At 33.6% G+C, this 20,356-nt stretch overlaps 1 protein-coding gene across 2 annotated transcripts in view; it reads left to right on the top strand.

Moving 5' to 3' along the window:
• Window positions 1-1,207: 1,207 nt before the first annotated feature.
• ZEB1 (zinc finger E-box binding homeobox 1) overlaps window positions 1,208-20,356 on the top strand; it is a 60,071-nt gene continuing 40,922 nt past the window's right edge. For both annotated transcript variants that reach the window (XM_019800979.2, XM_019800980.2), the window contains exon 1: window positions 1,208-1,408. The gene's annotated coding sequence lies outside the window, so the exon portion shown is untranslated. The remainder of the gene's footprint in view (window positions 1,409-20,356) is intronic.

The following is a 20,356-nucleotide window of genomic DNA, read 5'->3' on the forward strand; positions in this document are numbered from 1 at the left end:
CCAGTACACTTGAACAGAGGGGTCTTCCTAAGGTCTATAAAAGCAGTTTTGGAGATTTTTGCTTATTCATTCTCATTGTGACATATACATCCATACTTCTAATTGTATTTCTTTCTTCCTGTTCTCAGCTGTGTGTGTGTATTTATATGGGAAGGGGGTATATATGCATATCATTTAAACATTTGGTCATTACCTTCTTTCAAGAATGGTTGGAAATTTTAAGGAAGAAATGGAAAGAATAACTGAAAGTAATTACTGCTTAGTTATCTCAGCGAAGCAGCTTCCTTTTTCTCCTTTTCAGTCTTTGCTTAGCAAATAAGAATCACCTTGCCAATAATTGAAAAGAGGTATTCCAGTGACCACACCCAGTGAGGTACTAAATAATTTATACCAGTAGAATGATTATTACAAGGACTTTGAAGAAAAAATATTGACTATACTGTATTATTTGTTTTAGAGAATTTTATTCTCAGCTATTACTCATGGTTCTGTAAACTGTGGTCATTCCAAATACTTACTTATCTTCATAATGTTGGCATTAAATTTTATTGAAATTCATTAAAAGTGTAGAAAGGATGCCCATTTGAAAGCTTCTGGGCTTCTGGATGTCAGTTATTTTTTCCAAAATTACAGATTTACATACAAACATTACTTAAATCATGCCTTACTTATATAGAAGTTTGGCTAAATTGATTTGATAGATCCTTTCTAAATTCAATGTGGGATTAATATGAAATACATGGACCCAATTGGTATCTTGAAAATATCTTTCTTATGGTAAATTCAATGAGGTTTTTTTGTCTTATTAGGAGAGATGAACTCTTTTCTTAATTGTAATGCCTTAAGATTTGAGGTCCTTACTGTGCATAAGAAGTATCATATAGCATAAACTCATTATGACTGGAGAGGATATTTAATGTAGTATTTAAGAGCACAGAATCTAGAACCAGACTGCTAGGGTTCAAATCCTGGCCCTCCTACTTCTTAGCTATATGATCCTGGACAAGTTACTTACCTTCCTATATCTTGGTTTCCATTTCTGGTTTCGGAGTTATGAGTAGTAGATGGTAGATACTCACTCTACTTCATAAGATTGCTATAAGGTAATGAGTTACTATTTATAGAGCACTCATACTACGTCCTTTTTAAAATAAACTGATTTTTACACTAGTTGGTTTTGATTATTTGTTTCTTGTTTGTATTACAGTTACAAATTATAATACTGTGGTAGAAACAAATTCAGATTCAGATGATGAAGACAAACTCCATATCGTGGAAGAAGAAAGTATTACAGATGCAGCAGATTGTGAAGGTGGTGTGCCAGAAGATGACTTGCCAACAGACCAGACAGTGTTACCGGGGGGCAGTGAAAGAGAAGGCAGCGCTAAGAGCTGCTGGGAGGATGATGGTAAGTTTAATTTTTCCGTAATATTCTTGTCTCTTGATTCTTTAAAAAATATATATATTAACTGATAAGATAAATTTGATGAAGTTTGAAATGATCTGTGAATTTGTCTATTAATCAATCGAAGGTATCCCACTTAATGAAAAAGTAGATTATGAAACAGAATAATAGTTATTCTAATTATTTGTACAATGCATATATTGAATTTTAGTGGGTTTTTTTTTAACCAGAATCAAGCTTTCCATATACTGTTGATATAATTGAACTACCTTTAATTTCATATTATGACTTCTAATGAGGAATCTACTTAGAAATCTACGGGTTATAGTTTGGTACAGTAAAATTATAACACAACTCAACAAAAATCCTCAAAACAGATAAATCACAGTAGTATTTTTAGTGTTTGAAAGCTTCTTCCTCCTCCCTCTCCTCATCCTCTCCCCTTCCCTCCCTTCTCCCATATATATCAGAATGATATAAATTTTCACTCAAGTAATATTTTTACTTTTACTTATCTCAAGCATGGTCGAGTGGAAGGATTAGTAAAAGTCTCTCTAGAAGAGAGAGTTTCTCTGCTTACTTACATTGAATATTTAAAATTCTTCCTCATTTGTCAAATGAAGAAATTGGACTATAGTCTTTTCTTCTAGATTGAAAATTCCTCCTCTCTGCTTTTCCTAATAAAACTAATTAAATTATTTAGCTTTTCTTACCAGGATTTAGACAACAGTGGCATAAAACAAGAATGTGAAGAAAGAAGGTATTGTGAGTTAGAGGGATTGGGGATCAGGAATAGGGGCATCAGCAAAGGCAAAGAGGAACCTGGACAAGTGATCACATTCAAAGTCAGCAAAAGGCGAAGCCTCCCCAGCAAAAGCTTAAATTTGGGGAGGTCGTCTAAATAAGATACCAAAACTCAGTTTAGGCAGTCTGGGGAAATGAGTCAGGTTTGCAGATCAGAGAATCGAGATATGAAAATGTGGAAGCTTAGATAAAGTGTGGAAGCTTAGATAAAATGTGGATCAAATAATAGGCACAGTATAGCAGTAAAGATTTCTACAATAAGACAAATTTATAGCTAATAAAAAACTTTCAAAATCATGTAACTGCCCCCTCATTTTATAGCCTTGTTCACTGGTCCATTGAGCAAATTCTGCAGGAATGGAGTTGCAAACTTGAATAAGACTGTCTCTATATGAAAAGTGCTTATAGTTTAGTGAGTGAGAAGGATAAATACGTCACAAATTCATTACAGTTCAATGTAGGTGTAAATTTAGAGTTCTGTGGAAACATTAAGCAGGAAAATCCAAATCAAAGAGAAGAAGAGAAGTCCTAAAAGAATTTCTGAGTAAAACAGTGCTGGGCTTGAGTTATGAAGGACCAGAAGAGGTTGATTAGGGAAAGGAGAAGTAAAAGAAGGTGTTTCCAACAGAAGAAGCAATACACACGAAACCATAGAGTCTGGTTTGAACAAGTAGTGTTTACAGAAAATGAGATCGGAGAAGTAAACAAGGAAAAGATTATGAAGGGTACTGTGTGCTAAGTCAAGGAATTTGAATTTTACCTTAGAAGCTATGAGAACGTCATTGATACATACTTTAGAAATAAGTCTGGTAGCAATATGGAAAATGAATTTTGAAGGAAGAGAGTGTAGAGACAGGTAGCACCTTCAGTAAAGAGGCTATGAAAATGCGGCCAATGATGAGAGTTTTGGACTAAAGAAATGGCCCTTGGAATGAGAATAAAAGGGAGAGATTTAACAAGAATGTAGGAGGTAGAGGGGTGCCTGGGTGGCACAGTCGTTAAGCGTCTGCCTTTGGCTCAGGGCGTGATCCTGGCGTTCTGGGATCGAGCCCCACATCAGGCTCCGCGGCTGGGAGCCTGCTTCTTCCTCTCCCACTCCCCCTGCTTGTGTTCCCTCTCTTGCTCTCACTGTCAAAATAAATAAATAAATAAAATCTTTAAAAAAAAAAAGAATGTAGGAGGTAGAAAATATAAGATTTGGTTTGTTATTATATGGAAGCTAACAGAAGTAAGAACTGACAATTCATAGGCTTCTAGAAAGAGAACCCAGAGAAATTAAATTGCTTATTTATTATCACAGCTTATTAATAGCAGAGCTATTAACTTGTTAAACTATAATACTGAGCTCAAAACTTTTGGGAACAAGGATTTTCATATATATTTCCTGTCTGGGGCCAGAATTGATCCATTGGTATAGTTGATCCAAAGTGGGTTTGTTTGTTTGTTTTTTACAGCCCTTTTAAACTTTATTTTTTTAATTTTTTATTGTTATTGTCTTTTATTATGTTTTGTTAGTCACCATGCAGTACATCATTAGTTTTTGATGTAGTGTTCCATGATTCATTGTTTGCATATAACACCCAGCGCTCTATGTAGTGCATGCCCTCCTTAATACCCATCACCGGGCTAACCCATTCCCCACCCCTCTCCCCTCTAAAATCCTCAAAGTGTTAATATGGAAACAAGAAGGTAATGATTTTTCTGGAAAAAGGGGAGACAGGAGAATGAGGGAAACGGTAAAAGAAAGATGAAAAATCAACGAAGAGGTTCTATTTCTGAAAATATTTTGGGATAAGTTATTTGAACTGTCTCACTGAAAGTAACTAATGATACTAGATTTAAAAATAAATAAATCTTCTTGAAAGCTTTAAAAGAGCTAACTAGAGAGTAGACATTAATAGATCAAAATCTGAATGAGGACAGGATCCCGTAGAGGTAAGCAGAGCACAGCTTAGAAGACCCATTGGCCTTAAGGACATTTACTTACCCAGGATAACATAAGACATGGTTTTTCATGCCTCTGAGAAGAAACAAAGCCTAGGACCACCTACAAGCTTAAGAGCAGATCCTCCCCTAGTATGAATTACATCTTAACAATATGATGGACTATGGTGAACTAAAAGCAAACCCTCTACCATCCCTACCATCCTCAGGAGTTAGCAAACATCATTGCCTTGGCTAGGGATTGGGAAATTGGAGAACTGTCTACCAGCGGTCTTGCATTGATTTACAATTTAAATTCACATTACTACATGGCCTGATAAATCTCAAGCCATAACTGAGTTTAAAGTAGAATTGCTGCTGATACTCATAGGCACCAAGAAGAAGTAAATCCAAATCTTTTGGAGGAACATACCTTTATCCTGTGCTACAGAAATCTCCCAAATAAATTAGCAGGAAGAGGGCAACATTAGTGACAATTACCAGAAACAAAAGGAAGCAGAAACTCACCTGTAAAGACCTTAATTAGTAGAGTTATCAGATACAGATTATAAAATGACTGATATTTTTCAAGAAAAATGGACAAATTTGAAATTACCTGCTCTGAGAGAATAAAATATAACCAACAGATTTTAAGGAAAACCAAATGGAACTTCTAAAAATGAATAATTAGAATAATAGAAATTCAGATTAAAAGATGGATTTTAATAACGAAGTAAACAGAATTAAGAATTAAAGAATTGGAAGATGGAGAAATTATACTAAATACAACACAGAAGACAGAGATAGAAAGATAAAAAAAAACAGGATAAAAAACATGAAGGATATAATGAGAAGGTCCAATATATGTCTTAATTCTAGGAGAAGAGAGAATAGGGAAGCAGCAATATTTGAAGAGATAATGGCTGCGATTTTTTCAGAATTGACAAAGGACACCAGACCAGACTCAAGAAAACCAACAAATCTCAAGAAGTATAAATAAATCTACCCCCACTGACATTATGGTGAAATTGCAGAACATCCAAAACCCAAGAGAAAACTCTTAAAAGTAAATTCAGAAAAGTGAGATTTTGTTTGAGAAAGCAGCAGTTAGACTGAATTTTCAGTAACCACAGTGGAAGCCAGACAGTAAAAATTGCCTACCAATACAGACTTCTGAAAGCAAAAATATCTCTTAAGAAAGGAAGTGAAATAAGGTAATGATTTCAGGCAAGTTTGAAAATAGAAAATTTATTATCAGTAGACCCTTATTACAAAAGGAAATTTTAAAGAAAGTATTTTAGGCAGGAGGAAAGAGATCCTTGATAGAAGATCTAAGATGTAAGAACAGAGAAAATTACAAATAGATGGAACAAATAGATACCATAGATACATAGTATTTCCTATGAAAATACTTTAAAAAATGGATGTGACTAAGTTAATTTCAGATTATATCAAATTTTAAGCCTTAAAAACATTATTATAGATAATAGGATTACTTTATAATAATGAAAGATTAAATTCCCTAATAAAATACTATTTTAAGTGTGTTTGTACCTAATAGCAAGACTTCAAAAATATAGAAAGAAAAATAGGCAATCTACAAGGAGAGAAATACAAATCTAGTCATTGTGGAAGATTTAATACACCTCAGTAAGTCATTGATGGAATAATCACACAAAACCAGTGAGGATGTGGAAGATTTGAAAATATGCCTAAGGTGTATAAGGTTGTATATAGTAATCACAAAATATTTTTCAACTATATGGAATATTTATAAAAAGCAGTTTTTAGAGGGAAATTTAGAACCTTAAGTACATATTTTAGTAAAGGTTCTGGCTAAAAGTTAATGGGCTAACCATCTATTTTAAGAACTCAGAAAAAGAACAGCAAACTGAAATTTTTGAAAGTAAAAACAAAAAAAGTAATATAAAATTGAAAATAAACCTACAATACAAAAGGTCAACATAGGCAAAACTCTGGTCTTTGAAAACTATTGACAAACTTTTGGCAAGACTGACCAAGAAAAAAAGAGAGAGAAAATATAGCCAAAATCAGCTCAGGTCATGACCCCAGGGTCCTGGGATCAAGTTATGTATCAGACTCCTTGCTCAACGGGGAGGCTGCTTCTCCCTCTGCCTACTGCTCCCCCTGCTTTTGCGCTCTCTTTCTTTCTCTCTCTCTGACAAATAAATAAATAAATAAAATCTTAAAAAAAAAAAAAAGAATGATAGAGGACATAACTAAGATACTACAGACATTGACAAGGTAAAAGGAAGTATTGTGAACAACTGCATTCCAATAAATTTGAAATTATGGACAAGATACTAGAAATTCTTAACCAAAACTGGCTAGGGAATAATTGGAAAACATGAATAGTTCTAAAACCTCTAAAGAAATTGAAATTATGGTTAAAAAATATTCCCATAAAGAGGTAGTGAAGATATGGAACAACTGAAACTCTTGTACATTGCTCATTTTAGGTGATACGTCACTCTGGAAAACAGTTTGGTAGTTTATCATAAAATTAAATATAAACTTAACTATATGACCCAATAGTCCCACTCCTGGGTATTTTTTCTAGAAAAATCAAAACTTAGGTTTACCCAAAAACTCGTACACTAACGCTTAAAGAAGCTCTGTTCATAATTGCCAAAAACTGGAAATAACCCATTGTCCTTCAACAGGTGAAAGGATAAGGAAACTGTAGTACATCCATATAATGGTCTACTACTTAGCAGTAAAAATGAACAAACTATTAATATAAGCAACAAGTTGGGTGAATCTCAGAGTCATTATACTGGGTGAAAAAAGCCAGTCTCAAAAGGTTACATATTATATGATTCCATCCATATATATGACATTTTCAAAAAGACAGAGTATACACTGGGTAACAAATCAGTGGTTTCCAGGGGCTGGAGCTGGAGAGAGGCTGACTCTAAAGGGATAGCATTAGGGAGTTTTGGGGGGTGATGGAACTGTTCTGTATCCTGATTTTGGTGGTGGTTACATGAATCTATACATGTGTTAAAATTCAAAGAACCATACACCAAAAGAAAAAACAATAAAATTTTCTGTATGATAATTTATATATCTGTATATGTGTGTGTGTTTGTATATACATATATGTATGTATGTATGTATGTATCATATATGTATGTATTATAAAATTTATGTTTTTCCTCTCCTACAAAGAAAACTCTAGCCTAGATGGCATCCCTGGTAAATTTTTCTAAGCATTCAAGGGACAAATAATTCCAGTTTTAGACAACTCTTCCAAAGCCTAGTGTAAGAAGGAAGATTTCCCAACTCTTTAAATGAGGCTACCATAACCTAGATACTCACTCAGTAAGTGAGGAAAATAGCAAAATATTAGTTATACAGAATATATGTATGTACATATGTGGGATGCAAGGTCAGAATAACACTTAAACCAATTCAAAAATACCACTTTACTGGACTAAATGAGAACAATCAAATTATTCATTTCAACAGACAGGAAAACGTTAAGTAAAATTTAGTACATATGAATAGTATCATAAAAACCAGAAATCTAGGAATAGAGGGTACTTCCTTGTTCTAATAAAGTATATTTCTTTAAAATCTATCACATTATACTTAATGACAAAATGTTGAAAACATTTTTTTGCAATCAAGAACAAGGTAATGATTTCTGCTATCACCACTTTTCATCAATCTTTTATTACAATTGCTACCCAGTCCAATAAGACAAGAAAATAAATCAATAAATATAGGGAGTAGAAAGAAAAAAAAAAAACAAAACTCTCATTATTGACAGATGATATAACTGTATATAAAAAGGAATCCAACTAAATTATTAGAACTAATAAGGGAATTTGGCAAGTTTTTGGATAAAAATAATATACTGAATTCAAAGTCATTTTTATACATCAGTAAGAGCTATAAAAGAGAATAGATGTATAAAACCACATGAAAAAATTATAAACTCTTATTAGCAGTATTAGCAAATTTCTCAGTAAGTGGAGATATAAATTTTGTTCATGCATTAGAAAACTCATTTTTTTTAACCTCAACTCCAGACTTTATTTGGATTTCACTAGTTTTTCCATTAACATCCTCTTTGTTCAGGATCCACTCCAGCCTACTGCATAGCATTTAGTTATGTCTCCTCAGTTTCAGGAGACTAGCTTTTTGTTGTTTCTCGTGTCCTTGACAGTTTTGAGGAGTATGGTGAGGAGTTTGTGGTTTAGGTTTGTCTGATATTATTCTCATGATTATATGTGTGGGAATTTGGAAAGAACAACACAGTGGTAAAGTACCCTTCTTATCAACTTCGTATCAGTGGGCCACAAGCCATCACTGATTTTTTTTCCTACTAATTTCATAAACTTATTTTTTTGTTGTTTTTTTTCTTTTTGTATTCAAGTATAATTAACATACAGTGTTACATTACTTTCAGGTGTACAATATAATGATTCAACAATTCAATCTATTCTCAGGACTTCACTACCATATTTAATCTGGCATGTCAGGAAAAAGCCAGGAGTTTCATAAACAAAGTGAAGGAGGGAAAGATTAGTAGAAAAGAAGCCAGTGAATTAATGGAATGCCAGAACATTTAAAGGTCTTAAAAACTGTTGGGAATACTTTTTCTTCAAAAGACTTTATTTATTTTTAGAGAGAGAGAAAGGACATGAGCAGAGAGGGATGGAAAGAGAGAATCCCAAGCAGACTCCCCACGAAGCAGGGAGCCCAACGAGGGGCTCAATCCCGTGACCCTGAGATCATGACCTAAGCCAAAATCAAGAGTCGGACCAACTGATATATCCTGGGAATACTTTTACTGAAATGTGGAGACATTAGAAGAATTTGAATAGAGTAATAGTATAATTTGATTTTTATTTTGGAAGTATGACTCTGGCTGCTGTTTTGAGAATAAACTATAGAAGGCAAGGGTAAGGGCAGGAAGACCAATAAGGAGGTTTTTACCATAATCTAAGGTGGCAGTTTGAATTAGGAAGTTAGCAATAAAGATAGAAGATAGCAAATTCCGGTTATATTTTGAAAGTAGGAATCAGTAGGACTTATTGACGGACTTGGTCAGGATTGCAAAAGAAAGAGGAGCTTAAGATGATTTCATGGTTTCCTCCATTTGATGGTTATGTTTGGAGGGGATCTAATTATGAGACATTTATTACTCTTAATTTGTTGGAACCAGTCCCTTTATCTGTTTTTTATTCTGATTCTGTCATTTGTCATGTCCATGTCCATGTCTTGTCATCCAGAAAAGTGGTGATTCAGGCCAAGAACAGACCTGGTGGCATGGCACTAGCTTTCTTCTATTGTCATCATTCTATAAATCACCACTTTTGAATACATTTATTCAATTACTTTTAATCCATCTATATTTTCAGAAATAAATGTCATATTGAGAACATGTGCTGTCAAAAATGGATATGAGGCCAGTTTGACTTTTTTTCAGTGAACGCATCCTGGATGCTCACGATCAATGTGGTTTTTTTTAAACACACACACAGACACAAAACCTTTATGATCTATTCTAGAAGACATTTGTAGGATATAAATCAAAATCTCTGATCTGTAGTTTACAAAAGGAAATCAGAGGTAGAAGGTGCAAATTAAATGACATTTGTTCATCTATCCTAATCTTCACCGTTCCTTAAAGATCATAACCAGGTCAGTTATTTATTTTCAAGTGCTTTTATATTTTCTAAAGATATATGAGCCAGGAGATCCAAGTGCTTCTGTTTAATGATTTATCTATCCTGAGCTTTGATTTTCTTTTGCTTCCTGAACTTACACTTTCTGGAAGAGAAAACAAAACTAATTCTTGTAGTTCCTGGTTTCCCATAGGATTTGAGTGTAAATTCTTTAGCATGACAGCTATGCAATGTCTTTCCAAACTTGATTCTGCACCACTCCCTTTGTCCATACTCATTCATCTCTTTAAACCTTTGTATATCCTATTCCATCTTCCTAGCATTTACTTCTCTTCCTTTTCTGTCACCTCCTCTGTAAACCATTGCTTAACCTCCATAGACATAGTAAATTAGCTTTCCACAATTGATTATAGATTTTACACATTGTATTGTGATTGACAATGTGATTGACTGATCACTCTGTATCACTAAAAATTTATCGAGGGCAATGATTCTATCTTATTGATCTCTTTTACCACTAATGCTTAATCCATATTATATGCCTAAATAAACTCCTACAAATGAGTGAGTGAATTAAGATGTTTTCCTTTTTTATTTTAACCTTCATTAATTATACCATCAATTCTCAAGAAAATTGTTTTCCCCTCTTTGCTTTCCCTAGCATTTTGAGAGCTTCATGTTTTTTACATTTTTTTATCTTCTTGGCGCTGTTTAGGCATTGCATTGTCTTAACTCATATATTTATCCTTGGCTATATGACGTTCTTTCTATTCTTTGTAAATATATTTTTAAAATGTGAGCTACCTGGAAATTCCATCTGTGTGTCACTTTTCTTTCTTAAGAAACATTTCTTATATAAAATATGGATAGAGATTAAGGAGTTTTTGTGGCCTTACATGAGGCATCCAGGAAGAAGTAAAATAAGATAATCACAAAATTCTTTATCAGTTGTTTAAAAAAGAAAAAACAGCTATAGAGACTTCCTCTTCTAGAAAGATGGCATAGATACATTTTTCTCTATTCCTCCTATTAAGCACAGCCAAAATCTCAAATTATATATAAAACAAACAGAAGAGTCTAAAAGGTAGATAGAAGGAGACAGACAGGCTTAGGGACCTGAGGAACAAAGGAACAATACTGCAGTGAGTTCCCTGGTTTTCTTCTAGCTTATGTACCCTCTTATACATCTCTCATAGATCATACTGGGTGCTAGAGAAGCCAACCCACAAAAACCTTAAGACTTGCCAGTAATGAGACAATGCCTTCTTTCACACAGGAGTCCTGCTAAAATAGAACATCTAAATAAGATTTAGTGTCTTTCTTTATGCAATAACTGAAATGTCCAAGTTTCATTCAAAAATCACTTGTCACACCCAGAACCAGAAAAACTTCAACTTAATTAGAAAAGACAGTCAACAGACACCAACACTGAAGTGATAAAGATGTTAGAATTACCTGACATGGATCCTCATGGATTGCAGCCATGATAAAAATCTTTTTTTTTTTTTAAAGATTTTATTTATTTATTTGACAGAGATAGAGACAGCCAGCGAGAGAGGGAACACCAAGCAAGGGGAGTGGGAGAGGAAGAAGCAGGCTCATAGTGGAGGAGCCTGATGTGGGGCTCGATCCCATAACGCCGGGATCACGCCCTGAGCCGAAGGCAGACGCTTAACCGCTGTGCCACCCAGGCGCCCCTTTGATAAAAATCTTTTGACAAGCAATTACCAACATGCTTCAACTAAATACAGTCTCAGAAAGAAGAATGAAAATGAGAGCAGAAATAAATGAAATAGACACTGAAAAGACAGTAGAAAAGATCAATGAACTAAGAGCTGGTTCCTTAAAAAGATTAATAAAATCAACAAGCCATTAGCTAGACTCACCAAGAAAGAAAGAGGGCTCAAATAAGTAAAACCAGAAAGGAAAGAGAAGTTACAACTAACACCAAAGAAAACAAGTATCGTAAGAGAATACCATAAACAATTAAATACAACAAACTGGACAACCTAGAAGAAATAGATTGCATACAGTCTTCCAAGACTGAATCATAAAGAAATAGAAAAATCTAAAAAGATCAATTACTAGCAAGATTGAGTTAGGAATCAAAAAACCCCGACAAACAAAAGTCCAGGACCAGATGGTTTCTCTGGTGAATTCTACCAAACATTCAGAAAAAGTTAATACCTGTCTTTCTCAAACTCTTCCAAAAAACCGAAAAAAGGGGAATGCTTCCAAACTTATTTTATAAAGCCAGCATTACCCTTATACCAAAACCAGACAAGGATGCAACAAAAAAAGAAAAATTATAGGCCAGTATCCCTGATGAACATAGGTACAGAAATTCTCAACAAAATATTAGCAGACCAAATTCAACAATACATTAGGATTATATACCATGATCAACGGGAATTTATTTAAGGAGTGCAAGGATGGTTCAACATCTACAAATCAATGTGATACAACACATTACCAAAATGAAGAATAAAATTAAACGATCATCACAGTAATGCAGAAAAAGAATTGAAAAAAATCAACATCCATTTATAATAAAAACTCTCAACAAAGTGGATATAGACAGAGCATACTTCAACATGATGAAAGCCATCTATAATGAGCCCACAGTTAACATCATACTCCATGGCAAAAAGCTTTTCCCTTAAGATCAGTAATAAGACAAGGATGCCCACTCTCACCACTTATATTCTACATAGTATTGGAAATCCTAGCCAGAGCAATTAGGCAGGAAAAAGAAATAAAAGGCATCCACATTGGAAAGGAAGAAGTAAAACTGTCACTATTTGCAAATTACATGATTCTTGTATATAGAAAACCCTAAAGACTCCACCAAAAAAAAAAAAAAAACAACTTTTGTTAGAACTTAATAAATTCAGTAAAGTCGCAGGGTAAAAAATAAATATATGAAAATTCTGTTGCATGTTTATACATAACAATGAACTATTAGAGAAATTAAGAAAGTAGTCCCCTTTACAGGTGCATCAAAAAGAATAAAACACTTAGGAATAAATTTAACCAAGGAAGTGAAAGACTTGTACACTGAAAGCTATAAGACATTAATGAAAGAAATTGAAGAAGGCACTAATAAATTGGAAGCTATTTTGTGCTCATGAATTGGAAGAATCAATATTGATAAAATGCCCATATTACCTAAAGCAACACACACATTCAATGCAGTCCCTATCAAAATTCCAGTGGCATTTTTCACAGAAATAGAACAAACCATCCTAAAATGTTTATGAAACCACAAAAACTCCCAGATAGTCAGAGGAATCCTGAAAAAGAAGAACAAAGCTAGAGGCACCATGTCCCCTGATCTGAAATTATACTACAAAGCTATAGGAATCAAAACAGTATGATGTTGGTTTGAAAAACAGACACGTAGATCAGTGGAACAGAAGAGAGAGCCCGGAAATAAACTAACAGATATATGGTCAATTAATTTACAAGAAAGGAGGAAAGATTATACAATGAGGAAAGGATAGTCTTCAATAAAGGATGTGGGAAAACTTGACAGCCACATGCAAAATAATGAAACTGGACCACTATCTTACATCACACACAAAAAATTAACTTGAAGTGGATTGAAGACTTGATCTAAGACAAGAAACCATAAAATTACTAGAAGAAAACATAGGTGGTAAGCTCCTTGACATTAGTCTCATTGATACGCATTTGGATCTGATTCTAGAAACAATGACAACAAAAGCAAAAAATAAAAAACAAAATGGGGTGATATCAAACTAAAAACTTTCTGCACAGTGAAGGAAACCATTGACAAAATAAAGAGGCAACCTGCTGAATAGGAGAAGATATTTTCAAATCATATATTCAATAAGGGATTAATATCCAAAGTATATCAAGAACTCAAACAACTCAACAGCAATAACAACAAAAAAGCAGTCCAATTAAAAATGCACAAAGGATCTCAAGAGTCATTTTTGCAAAGATGGGCCAACAGGCACATGAAAAGATGCTCAATAGTACTAATCATCATGGAAATACAAATCAAAATCACAATAAGATATCATTTTATTCACCTGTCAAAATGGCTGTTATCAAAAAGATAAAAATAAATAACAACTGTTTATGGGGATGTGAAGAAAAGGAAGCCCTCATGCATTGTTGGTGAGAGTGTAAATTGGTATAGCCACTATGGAAAACAGCATGGAGATTACTCAGAAACTTAAAAATAGAACTGCCATACAATCCAGCAATTCTGTTTCTGGATATTTATCTGAAAAAACGGAAAACACTAATTTGGAAAGATATATGCACCCATATGCTCACTGCAGCATTATTTATAATAGCAAAGATATCAAAACAACCTAAATGTTCATTGATGGATGAATAGATAAGGATGATGTGTGTGGCATATCTATATATAATAGAATACTATTCAGCTATAAAAAAGGATGAAGTCTTGCCATTTGTGACAACATAGATGGACCTCCAGAGTATATATGCTAAGTGAAATAAGTCAGACCAAGAAAGACAAACGCCGTATGATTTCACATATATCTGGAATCTAAAAAACAAAACAAATGAAAAAAGAAAACTCCAGATATAAGAAAAGTTTGGTGGTTGCCAGAGGGAAGGGTGGTGGAGGGTCAAAATTAGTGAAAGAGATGAAGAGGTACAGACTTCCAGTTACAATGTAAGTAAGTCGTAGGGATGTACAACATGGGGACTATAGTTAATAATGTATTACAATTTTGAAAGTTCCTAAGAAAGTAAATCTAAAAAGTTCTTATCAAAAGAAAAAGGTTGTAAGTTTGTATGGTGACACATGGTAAATAGACTTAATGTGGTGATCATTTCTCAATGTATACAAATTCAAATGATTATGTTGTGTATCTAAACTTAATACAATGTTGTGTCACTATACTTCAAGGGAAAAAACAGATGGAGAAAGATACAGTCTCTTTGTTAAAATAGAAAATATAAAGAAGCACGGAATAGATAATTTAGAACTGAAAAATACAATAAATAAAGTTTTAGAACTCAGTATACAGACTCAGTAACAGCATGGAAGGACAGTTGAAACAATTGATGAATTTGGAGATAGAACAGTAGAATTTAATTTAACCAGTTTGAACAAAAGAAAGAAAATAAGGTGGAAAACAGAGCAGAGTCTGAGCAACCTGTTTAGATCTAATGTTTATATCATCAGAATTCCAGGAGAAAAGAATGAGGATGGGGCTGAAAAAGTATTCAAAGAATTAATAGCTGAATTTTCCAACATTAGGCAAGTGACAAAAACCTGTGCCCCAAACAGGATAAATCCAAAGAAATCCATGCCAGGACACATCATAGTCAAACTCCTAAAAAAGACAAAGAAAAAATCTTGAAAGCAAAGAATAAAAAGGGATATCTTTATCTTTACGGGGGAAAATTATTTGAATGAAAGTAATTTCTCGTAAAAAACTGTGGAGGCCAGGCAGAAATGGGACACTTCAAATGCTGAAAGAAAAGAATTGTCAACCCTGATTTCTGTATCCAGAGAAAATATCCTTTAAGAATAGAGAAGAGATCAGGACATTTTCAAATGAAGGAACACTAAGAATTTGTCCCCAGCAAATCTATCCTAGATGAATGGTTAAGAGAAGCTCTCTAAACAAAAAGGAAATGGTAAAAGAAGGAATCTTGGAATATCAGAAAGGAAGAAAGAACACAGGAAAGAGTAAAAGTGTGGGCATATACAATATAATTTCATTCTAGGGTTTTCTTAATTATGTATGATGTTGAAGCAAAAAATGTAAGTATGGGTAAATAAAATTAATGAAACGTGGTGAACATTAATACTTATTATGATTTGTATAATAATTACAATTTGTTTTGTATACAGCTTACCTAAAGAGTTCTGTATAACCACCTTTTATGGTAAAGTTGACACCCAAGTCATAGGATATTTAGAATTACACATTAATTCCTACCTTAACTATTTTCATTTGAGTCATTATTATTCAACATGCATTATTTTAGAGTATATTCTCAGACACTAAAAACTACTTAAAATTCCTATAAAGAAAAAAATCCTCCAGTTGAAGATACATTTCTTTTGTAAGTAAACTATATTTCTAAACCTGTCTAAGCACTAATTTAGGTTTTACCTCACCTAATTTAAAAAAATGAAAGGTTTATTTGTGTCAAACCATGTTCAAAACAGTTTTGCCTGAGCAAATAGAACAAATTAGTAAGCACAAAACTGTTCCTTTCCTAAACAATTTTGACCAAAGTAAGAAATTATTATCAGCCACCAAAAATCACAAATTAAGATAATTCTGGCATTCCCTCGTTAACAAGTATCTTTTCCCATTGTGAGAGTTTAAAATGTCTTTATGAAACGGGCACAAGAGATCTGCAACACTGCCTAGTGATGCAAGGCAACCAAGACTTCTTGCTAGAATACTGATTCAGAATCCTCAGCAAATTAATTTAAATTCACAAATATCGAGGTTAGTAACTCTTAATAGTTCATTTAGTTGTTTACCATGAAGTCATGCATTAAAATGAAAGTTTATATAGCAGAGCATCAGATCCAGAGTACTCCTACCCTTGAATTGTTTTATGGCTCCTCAAGATGATTGCTGTGGCTGCATTTGAAGTTAGTCTATCAAATTGTATGTGGTTGACCAAACCAACCTGCTCCTGAAGCAGAAGGGCAGTCAGTCAGCTTGATAGAGAGCCACTGTTTTCACAGTTACTTTCAGATTCTTTTCTTTCATGAGCCCTGTCTGCACTGCTCTTCCTATGTTCTTTCTGGAGCATCCCAATCATAAACTACTACCCAATGTGAAAAGCAAATGAAAACAAGGGGTAAAGTGTAGGGTAATCATATCACTACTAAAACTTCAAGAAGACAGCAATATGTAAAATTTCCTGCTATTGAAAAAAGAGATTATCAGTGTTTTTGCTTACAAAACAGAGTAGCTGCAACTTAGGTTTTTAGAAGACAAATTGCTCAGTGTTTCTTTTCTAGTTACTCGAGGGTGACCAAAAAATAGTGATGCAAAGGCCATTTACTGTCACTTAGTTAATGGGAGCCACACCATTTATGCCAGTGAGTTACTTTAAAACTTTTAAGAAAAGGGAGAAACAATAGAGAAGAAAGTGGTCACTGACATTTACCCATGCTAGAGACCAGCACATGGAACTGATATTCACAGATCTGTAGCATAGTGTAAATCAATAATCCAAAGTGTATTTGAAAATATAATGTGCCATTGAAATGTTAATTACGTAATAATTACCTTTAAAAAGCTATTCCTAGCTGTGAATGAAATCTCAAGTTAGATCAAGTTCTTAGAAGGAATATATAGAAGAAGCAATATTTTTATTGTAGACATTAAGTAAACTAGGACATGTTCACTTTCAAACATAAATAAAACTAGGTTAATTAAGTCCTGTTTTTGTAGGGAAGACAGTATAACTTGGCAGTACTCCAACGTATCTCTACCCATCTTAGAAGAGCTTCTTGTGGTTCAACCCAAAACTCTTCTGCGTCTGTCAGTTAAACGTTTTTAAATATGTGCTCCTGCTTTTGAGACACCTGGTTTTATAGGCCTTTCATAATTTTAGTTTTAAAACAGTAATCTAATAACTAATTAACTAGTAACTAATCTGAATATATAAAATACTGTTTAGTATGTTTGTTATTCCTTTTTTTTAATCGATGAGCTGAAAAAAATGATCCCAGGGGTGACTTAAATATTTTTCTGACTTGAAGTTTTTAAAACTCTGTAGAAATTTGCACGTTTACAAAAATGCCAAGGAAATGAAAACTTCTTTACCATAAAAATATTTAAAATTCTGATGTTACCCATAGCAAAAAGGCTTTCTTAGGCTTAGGTACAGGTTATAACAAAATAAAGTAAGTAATCTTATGCAAAGAACACATCAATCACTATATAACTCAGCATTGAATCATACTATACTTCTCTTTCAAGAGTCAATTTAACCTATTCTTTGGATCCTTTTTCAACCAAAGGTAGTGTGTAATGTAGAAAAAGCTCAGCATGTGGTTTCTAGTCTTCATTATACCACTGTGTCTCTTGAGTTCCACCTCTGCGTCTATAAAATGAGAAGACTGGCCCACATGACCACAGAGCTATTTTTTAGCTGTACTTATAAAAGAATCCAATTTTCATTCGCACTAAATATACACCTCTAATATTTAATTACCTCTAATATCCAAGTAATAAGAGACGACACTAATGAAGGAATTTGGGCTTTCCCACAATGCTGAACCTCAATTGGATACTCTCTTCTCTTTAAAATCCTTGTCAAACAAATTTACTACCTGGATGTACAGTGCTTTTTGCCATTAGCCTTATAGTATATATTCAAAATGTTATTTTCCAAAGTTATTTAGGTTATTTCTTATCTTTCCCACCGCCTTCAATGTGTTATAGAACTCATTTATAATATAATTAGGTTCATTTGTCATCGCTTATATTTCATTGTCCATTCTCTCTGTCTGCTGAGGCTTAAATTATTTTTGTGTGAATGGGGAACATTTTCATGGTTAAAGGTATGCTCAGAGATGAGTCATCCCCCCATGTCTACTACCCCAACCCCATTTTCCCTCTAGTAAATAAATTTGTTTCTTGAAAGCTATGGTTTATTCTGAAACTACTTTATGTATATACTGGAATTGAACAAATAAGTAGATATATTGAGGGTAATGAGACCAAAATTTCTCACTATCAGAGAAAGAAGTTACAAACAAGGAAAAGTGAGAAGGCTAGAATAAATCCTATGGCTTTCTATTGGAATCAGAGATGTCAATATGAATTCATGGTACAAAAATATAGATGGGCTTTATGTGGGTATTAGTATACATATATATATTTCCTAGCTCTTGTTTGCTGAGAATGCATGGAAACAATGATACCCAGTAGCAGTGAGCATACCTAGTGCCCAGATCTGGGATTCAAATACCATTCTCCAATAAAAGGTACCAACACACTTTGCATAAATGACTGATTCTAGAACTGTGGTAGGGAAAATATAAGCTAAGCCCAGAACAACAAGTAAGAAAGTGTTTTTAAAAAAGTCATCCTGTGGAAAGGGGCCAAGAGCCAACCTGAGGAGGGAGCTCCCACTGACCAAATCTGGAACAATATTAGCAACAAAATAAATAATGATAGTACTGGATTATAATCAGTAGAATAAAATAAATATACATCGATCCATACTGATATAAATTCTTTAATAAATGGGGGAGAAGGAAAAGTTTAGTAGAATTTCAGTTATAAATTAAGAAGTAATTAGGGAAGTGGAAAATCACTGTTTAGGCAAATACCATGGTAATAATTGATGCAGGCAAGAACCATCAGTGGGGCGTCTGGGTGGCTCAGTTGATTAAGCGTCTGATTCTTGGTTTTGGCTCCAGTCATGATCTCATGGGTCATGAAATGAAGCTCAGCAAGGAGTCTGCTTGAAGATTCTCTCCCTCTGCCCTTCCTCCCATTCAGGCATGCTCACTCTCTTTCTCCCTCCAATAAATAAATGAATTGTTAAAAAAAAAAAAAGAATTGTTAAAAAAATTCATTACATCAATGAATGCTAAAATTAGTGGGTAAAAGTATATGAAGAAAAATGATATTTGCATAATATCAAAGTATTTCCTCACCAGAGGAATTATTATACTATATACTATTATACTATAATAATTAGTATAAAGAAACCTGACAGATACCTTCTTAACCAGGTGATCAAGTTTAATGTCCCAGTAATAAGATAAAGTGACATTATATACTACTGGTGAGATATATTAACAAAGGCATTATCACTTCAGTGGTATTCTTGCTGACAATGTGTTTCCTCATCCAATCAGTAGAAAACATCAGGGAAATCAAATTGAGGGACACCCTGCAAAACCAGTGATCAGTACTCTTCAATAGTGTTAAGGTCATGAAAAAAAGCAGAGTAAAGCAACTTCTCAGAGACATGATCGGATTGTGAAATTTTGGAGGAGGTTATGGAGACCTGACAACTAAATGCACTGTGGGTCCAGAATTGGTTTCGTAACCAGAAAAGGAAAGGGCCTTAGTAAGAAAACTGGCATAAGTCAAATAAGGTATTTATGTTAGTAAATAGTATTATGTTAACATTAATATAATGGTTTCCATAATAGTAGTGTGATTATGTAAGCTGTTCTCATTAAGGGAAGTAGGTTGAAGGGTATACAGAAGTCTGTGCTAGTTTGACAACTTTTCTGCAAGTCTGAAACTATTTTAAATTAAAATGTTTTTTAAAATCCTCATCAGAAAGAAGCAAAACCCTTTTCCTTCATTCTTTTTTTCTCAGGATTGCTTTGGCTAAATAGGGCCTTTTAAGATTGTTTTTTCTTATCTCTGTAAAAAAAATGCCATTGGAATGTTGGTAGGGATTTCATTGAATCTAGAGATGGCTCTGGGTAGTATGGACATTTTAACAATATTAATTCTTCCAATTCGTGAACACAGAATATCTTTCTATTTATTTGTGTCATATTCAATTTCTTTTATCAATGTATTACAGTTTTCAGTGTATAGATCTT

This window comes from Ailuropoda melanoleuca, chromosome 15 (genome assembly GCF_002007445.2).
Source record: "Ailuropoda melanoleuca isolate Jingjing chromosome 15, ASM200744v2, whole genome shotgun sequence".
Lineage (NCBI taxonomy): Eukaryota > Metazoa > Chordata > Mammalia > Carnivora > Ursidae > Ailuropoda > Ailuropoda melanoleuca.